The sequence below is a fragment of the Musa acuminata genome, unplaced genomic scaffold, assembly GCF_036884655.1.
Source record: "Musa acuminata AAA Group cultivar baxijiao unplaced genomic scaffold, Cavendish_Baxijiao_AAA HiC_scaffold_1136, whole genome shotgun sequence".
NCBI lineage: Eukaryota > Viridiplantae > Streptophyta > Magnoliopsida > Zingiberales > Musaceae > Musa > Musa acuminata.
Genome location: NW_027021348.1, coordinates 1,875,001 through 1,882,500, shown reverse-complemented (window position 1 = coordinate 1,882,500; position 7,500 = coordinate 1,875,001).

The following is a 7,500-nucleotide window of genomic DNA, read 5'->3' as shown; positions in this document are numbered from 1 at the left end:
TTCCTGGGGTCTGAGCTGGCTGACATTTTGGTGAGCGGAGGCAGCACTCCGCTCACCTCCCGCGGCACGCGAAAACGGCTCCGTTTTGGGCTGTTTTGGGGCTGTTTTGCTCGGTTTGGTGAACGGTCGCTTTGCAACGCTGCAGCTTGTTCGAACTTACATATTTACAAGCAAAATGACCCAAAACCATAAGAAAACATGCTGTCAAGCAGCTGTACATGCGGGTGCGAGCGACGAACGGTTCGTTGAACGGAGTTGTTGCGGGCGCGCGACGACCGTTCGTGACATTCTCCCCCACTTAAACTGTCGACGCCCTCGTCGACGTTTGTTGGTAGTTGTTGATGACTTCTTCTTCATGTCGCAGGGCGTCTTCAGGCTCCCAACTGGCTTCAGTTCGGGGAAGCTTTCGCCACTTCACCAAGTACTCTGTCTGCTCCGCTCCGTTGGGTAGCTTTATCTTGCGATCCGCCAGAATGGTTTCCACTCGCTTCTCGTAGGAGGCTGTGATGGGAGGTAGCCGAGTTGGAATACTTCGAGAAGCATCTTGCGGATCCGAATGGTAGGCCTTCAGGTTGCTGGCGTGAAGAACGTTGTGAATTTTGAACCACGCCGGCAGCTGCAACTTGTAAGAAACATTGCCTACTCTGCTGATAATTGGGAAGGGCCCTTCATACTTACGCACCAATCTTTTGTGGACTCTTTTCCTGAAGAATTGGAGTGATGCTGGTTGGAGCTTTACCAACACCAAATCGCCAACTTTGAACTCTTGTGGTCGCCTTCCCAAGTCTGCCCACTTCTTCATCCGTTTTGCCGCCTTCTCCAAGTAAGCCCGCGCAATATCGGCATTTCGATGCCACTCCTTTGCGAAATGGTAGGCTGATGGACTACTCCCAGTATAACCAATTGCCATAGTGTGCGGAGTCGACGGTTGTTGTCCTGTGATAATTTCGAAGGGGCTCTTGTTGGATGCAGAGCTCCGCTGCAAGTTGTAGGAGAATTGGGCGATGTCCAACAGCTTCACCCAATCTCGTTGATTGGCACTCACGTAGTGCCGGAGATACTGCTCTAAGAGCGAATTTATTCTTTCAGTTTGACCATCCGTCTGGGGGTGGAGGCTTGTAGAGAAGTATAACTTTGACCCCAACAATTTGAATAGCTCGGTCCAGAATCGTCCCAGGAACCGAGCGTCTCGATCACTAACAATATTGTGTGGGACTCCCCAATACTTCACTACACCCTTCATCATCAGTCTGGCCGCCTCTTCAGCTGAACAGTGTAGGGGAGCAGCAATGAAAGTTGCATACTTTGAAAACCGATCGACCACCACAAGTATCGATCCAAGTCCCCCTACAGGTGGCAAGCTAGATATGAAGTCTAAGGAAATGCTCTCCCATGGCCTTTCTGGTACAGGCAACGGCTCCAAAAGTCCCACCGGCTTCCGTTGCTCCACCTTGTCTTGTTGGCAAGTAAGGCATGTTCGAACATACTCCTCCACATCAATCCCCATCTTTGGCCAGTAGAAGGCCCTCTCCACGAGAGCCAATGTTCTGTGAATGCCGGGATGTCCAGCCCAAAGGGAATCGTGACACTCTTTCAAGAGTTCACGCCTTAAATTGTCCACTCGGGGAACATAAACTCTATTCCCTTTTGTGTAAACAAGTCCCTCCTGGACCCAAAATCGTCGTGCCTTGCCTTCTTTGATGAGCTGCATCAGGATAACTGCCTGGGGATCACTATACAGTCCATCTCTGATTCGAGAAAGGAAGTTGGAATGTAACTGACTTGTTTGGCCTCTGCCCTCCAGTTGTGCAGCATTCACGCACTCCACCTTCCGACTCAGCGCATCGGCCACGACATTCGCCTTCCCGGGCTTGTATTCCATTGCCATATCAAATTCAGCCAGGAAGTCCTGCCACCGTGCTTGCTTTGGGGAGAGCTTCTTCTGAGTTTGGAAATAACTCAGGGCGATGTTGTCTGTCCTCAGCACAAATCGCGACCCGAGGAGGTAGTGTCGCCAAACTCGTAGGCAGTGGATCACCGCTGTCATCTCCTTCTCATGCACTGGATACCGCCTCTCGGTCTCGTTGAGTTTGCGGCTCTCGTAGGCCACCGGATGACCTTCTTGCATGAGTACTCCACCAATAGCAAAGTCCGAAGCATCGGTATGGACTTCAAAGGGCTCTCCATAGTTTGGCAATTTGAGCACTGGTTCTTCCAGAACAGCAGCCTTCAGATCTTGGAATGCTATCTCACATTTGTCAGACCACTTCCAAGGCTGCTCCTTCTTCAGCAACTCCGTCAGTGGGGTTGCCCGCTTCGAATATCCTGAAATGAAGCGTCGATAGTAGTTGACGAATCCAAGGAAGGATCTCAACTCTGGCACCTTCTTTGGTGTTCGCCATTCCGCAACTGCTTGCACCTTCGACTTGTCCATCCGAATGGAGCCACCACCGATTCGATGCCCTAAGAATAGGATCTCAGTTTGAGCAAAGTAGCATTTCTCCCTTTTTACGAACAAAGTGTTCTCCCTGAGAACCTTGAAAATCGTCCGAAGGTGCTTGACGTGCTCCTCGAGCGTTTGGCTGTAGACGACGATATCGTCCAAGTAGACGACCACGAACTTATCCAAATACTCCTTGAATAGTTGGTTCATGAGAGTACAGAATGTGGCCGGAGCGTTGGTTAAGCCGAAAGGCATCACCAAGAACTCAAACGCTCCATACCTGGTCACACAGGTAGTCTTCGCTTCGTCGCCTTCAGCAATGCGCACCTGCCAATACCCCGACCGAAGGTCGAGTTTTGAGAAATACTTGGCCTTGCCCAGTTGGTCAAACAAGTCCGCGATGAGCGGGATGGGATACTTGTTCTTCACCGTTACTTTGTTGAGGGCTCGATAGTCGACGCATAATCGGAGGCTCCCATCTTGTTTCTTCTGGAAGAGAACTGGAGCTCCGAAAGGTGCTTTTGAGCTGCGGATGAGACCACCGCTTAGCAGTTCACCTAACTGCTTCCTGAGTTCGGCCAACTCTGGCGGGGGCATGCGGTAGGGTGGTCTCGCTGGAGGCTTCACTCCTGGCTCCAGCTCGATACTGTGATCCACGCCTCTGCGTGGTGGGAGAGTCTTCGGCAACTCGGGTGGCATAACGTCTTCGAACTCCTTCAAGACGTTCGCCACTACAGCAGGTTCTTGAATGGCCTCTTCGTTGAGTGGCTCTAGCTTCATAGCAGCCACGAATGTCAGTTCGCCCTTTCGCACCCCTTTCTTCAATTGTAAGGCCGAAATGTGTTGGGGCTCCTTGGTTCCTCTCCGAGAGACGGGAACCACGCAGGGGTCATCGCCTCCCATCATACATAGGGAGTTTAAGAACGGCATCGGCACCAACTTCGCCGCATGCATAAACTCCATTCCAAGAATCACTTGGAAGTCGTCCAGTGGCACGGCCATCATGTTGGTGTTACCGCTCCAAGTCCCGATTTTGATAGGAACACCCTTCGCCAACCCGGAGATTCGCCTGGCCTCCGAGTTCACCGCCTTCATTCGGCTTGGGCTCTTCTCCAATGTCAACCCAAGTCGCTGTGCTTCGCGATCGGCTATGAAGTTGTGGGTAGCGCCCGTGTCCACCATTGCACGGGTCGTTTGGCCATTTAGCTTAATGTCCACATACATTAGTTCGCTGCTTCCTGCTTTTTGTGCCTTCGTCTTCGTGTTCTCCCCCACTTGACCCCGCATAGCGTTCAACAGACGCATTGCTCCCATTCGGGGTCCTTGCGACTCCTCCTCGTCGCTGCTGGATTCTGAGCTGCTCGAACTAAGAGCAACAGCTTTGCCCTTGTCCGATCGGGGAGGGTGGATGGAAGCTGTCAAAGCGTTGAGTGCCTGCTTCTGTGGGCACTCCCTTACCATGTGCGGTCCTCCGCACAAGAAGCATCCTCCAGGTTTTGAGGCCTTGCCTTTTGGGTTCGGCCCTTTGTGGGAGCTCTTCTTCTTCTGTTCGCCCCCGAGATCTTTCCCTCGAGAATGTTTTGGAGGGCGATTGCTTGAAGATTGTTTCCTTCTCGCTGGGTCTTCAGAGGAAACGAAGTCGGTGAGCCTTTCTGCAGCTGCAATTGCCCCGACCACGTCGGTAACATTCCTTCGATTCAGCTCTTGCTGAGCCCATGGTTTCATACCATCAAGGAAGCTGAACAACTTGTCCTTCTCGGACATGTCCTGTATGTCCAGCATCAGTGCAGAAAACTGCTTTACATAGTCTCGGATGGTGGTACTTTGGCGGAGTTGTCTCAACTTCCTTCTTGCGACGAACTCTGTGTTCTCCGGTAGGAACTGAGTTCTCAACTCCCGCTTCAAGTCTTCCCATGTGTCGACTCGACACCGACCTTGTTGGATCTCCTCCCAACGAGTTCGCCACCAAAGTTTCGCATCTCCATTCAGATACATTGTTGCTATTGAAACTTTGGTATCTTCAGAATCGGGCCTCGTAGCTCGGAAGTATTGCTCCATGTCGAACAGAAAGTTCTCGAGCTCCTTGGCATCTCTGGCCCCTCCGTATCCATGGGGCTCAGGTGCCCTCAAGTTTTGTGGCGGTGCAACGCGGGTGTTGCCTCCTCCCGCATTTAGCATTCTTGTGAGCATAGCCACCTTCGCCGTGAGTTCCGCCACAACGTCTTGCAAGTGCTGCACGGAGTCCTTGGTGTCATCGGACAGTCGGTCGACTAGGGCCTCGACCTTGTCGATCCTGGACTCCGCTTCCTCTTGCGAGCTCTCTACCCCAACAAGTCTTTGTTGGCCATGGTAGAGTTCCTCCATGCTCGCTTCCAGAACATCTAGGCGGGTTTCCGCCGTCGTGAGTCTCTCCTTATGACTCTTTTTTCCTGTTAGCGCACCAGATTGCGCTTCCTCCGCTCGCGGAGAGTTGCCAACTTCTCGCTCATCCTGTTCGCTGCCGCGATCCTCGTGAGCGGCTCCAACAGCATGAGAGCGAGTGTGCACATGCAGCCCACCTGCGGCTGCTTGGGGCAAGGTTCCGGCTTGCCCCGTCTTGCTTGATTCGCCACGATGCTTTGCCATGGCGAAGTTGCGAAGTTCGTTCGCTGTTCGATCGAAGAGCTTGCCCGCTCTGATACCACAATGTCACGACCTTAGCTGGAATTGCCTAAGGCGTGAGGCACCCTTGCGGCCAAAGACGCGAACTTAGCTTGCCTTGCCTAAGTCGCGGGTCGCCCTCGTTGCAAAGACGCGAACTTAGCTTGCGTTGCCTAAGTCGCGCTTTGCCCTTGCGATCTTGCTCCGCAAGGATCAGCCACTTTGTAACCTCTCGCAGGTCCCGAAGGACCTGTAAAAGAGAAAGAAAGTTAGATCGAAAGAACGAGCAACGGACAAGTCCCGAAGTCTCGCGAAAAGGGAAGCTTTACAAGCAAATCGTCGAACACCTTGTGTGCACAAGAGAAAAGAGGGAGAGGGAGAAAAACAAGGCTTTCAAGGATGAACGAACAGCTGCAAGCCCACAAACAGCCGCTCACCTGGTCCCGGACGCAACACCAAGTTCCCGTAAAGGTCACGTGCGAACTTGCGAAAGAGTGTTCAACGCCCGGTATATAACCGAAGCCCCATCCAGCCATGTGCCACCCGGGGGGTTCCTGGGGTCTGAGCTGGCTGACATTTTGGTGAGCGGAGGCAGCACTCCGCTCACCTCCCGCGGCACGCGAAAACGGCTCCGTTTTGGGCTGTTTTGGGGCTGTTTTGCTCGGTTTGGTGAACGGTCGCTTTGCAACGCTGCAGCTTGTTCGAACTTACATATTTACAAGCAAAATGACCCAAAACCATAAGAAAACATGCTGTCAAGCAGCTGTACATGCGGGTGCGAGCGACGAACGGTTCGTTGAACGGAGTTGTTGCGGGCGCGCGACGACCGTTCGTGACAACCCGGGGGGTTCCAGGGTGCTGAGATGGCTGACATTTTGCTCCGCTCACGACGGTCACCGCGCGACGCAAGAACAGCCCAAAAACAGGCCAAAACGGCCCAAAAACGGGCCAAAACTGGCCATTTTTGGCTGCGCGAGCGAGCAGCGAGCGGCGGACAGCGAGCGAAGCGAGAGGCATCACCGTCCCTGCTATACGAAAGCCCCATCCAGCCCTGTGCCACCCGGGGGGTTCCAGGGTGCTGAGATGGCTGACATTTTGCTCCGCTCAAGATGGTCACCGCGCAACGCAAAAACAGGCCAAAAACTGGCCAAAACGGGCCAAAACTGGCCATTTTTGGCTGCGCGAGCGAGCGGCGAGCGGCGAACAGCGAGCGAAGCGAGAGGCAGCACCGTCCCTGCTATACGAAAGCCCCATCCAGCCCTGTGCCACCCGGGGGGTTCCAGGGTGCTGAGATGGCTGACATTTTGCTCCGCTCACGACGGTCACCGCGCGACGCAAGAACAGGCCAAAAACTGGCCAAAACGGCCCAAAAACGGGCCAAAACTGGCCATTTTTGGCTGCGCGAGCGAGCGGCGAGCGGCGGACAGCGAGCGAAGCGAGAGGCAGCACCGTCCCTGCTATACGAAAGCCCCATCCAGCCCTGTGCCACCCGGGGGGTTCCAGGGTGCTGAGATGGCTGACATTTTGCTCCGCTCACGACGGTCACCGCGCGACGCAAGAACAGCCCAAAAACAGGCCAAAACGGCCCAAAAACGGGACAAAACTGGCCATTTTTGGCTGCGCGAGCGAGCGGCGAGCGGCGGACAGCGAGCGAAGCGAGAGGCAGCACCGTCCCTGCTATACGAAAGCCCCATCCAGCCCTGTGCCACCCGGGGGGTTCCAGGGTGCTGAGATGGCTGACATTTTGCTCCGCTCACGACGGTCACCGCGCGACGCAAGAACAGCCCAAAAACAGGCCAAAACGGCCCAAAAACGGGCCAAAACTGGCCATTTTTGGCTGCGCGAGCGAGCAGCGAGCGGCGGACAGCGAGCGAAGCGAGAGGCATCACCGTCCCTGCTATACGAAAGCCCCATCCAGCCCTGTGCCACCCGGGGGGTTCCAGGGTGCTGAGATGGCTGACATTTTGCTCCGCTCAAGATGGTCACCGCGCAACGCAAAAACAGGCCAAAAACTGGCCAAAACGGGCCAAAACTGGCCATTTTTGGCTGCGCGAGCGAGCGGCGAGCGGCGAACAGCGAGCGAAGCGAGAGGCAGCTCCGTCCCTGCTATACGAAAGCCCCATCCAGCCCTGTGCCACCCGGGGGGTTCCAGGGCGCTGAGATGGCTGACATTTTGCTCCGCTCACGACAGTCACCGCGCGACGCAAGAACAGGCCAAAAACTGGCCAAAACGGCCCAAAAACGGGCCAAAACTGGCCATTTTTGGCTGCGCGAGCGAGCGGCGAGCGGCGGACAGCGAGCGAAGCGAGAGGCAGCACCGTCCCTGCTATACGAAAGCCCCATCCAGCCCTGTGCCACCCGGGGGGTTCCAGGGTGCTGAGATGGCTGACATTTTGCTCCGCTCACGACGGTCACCG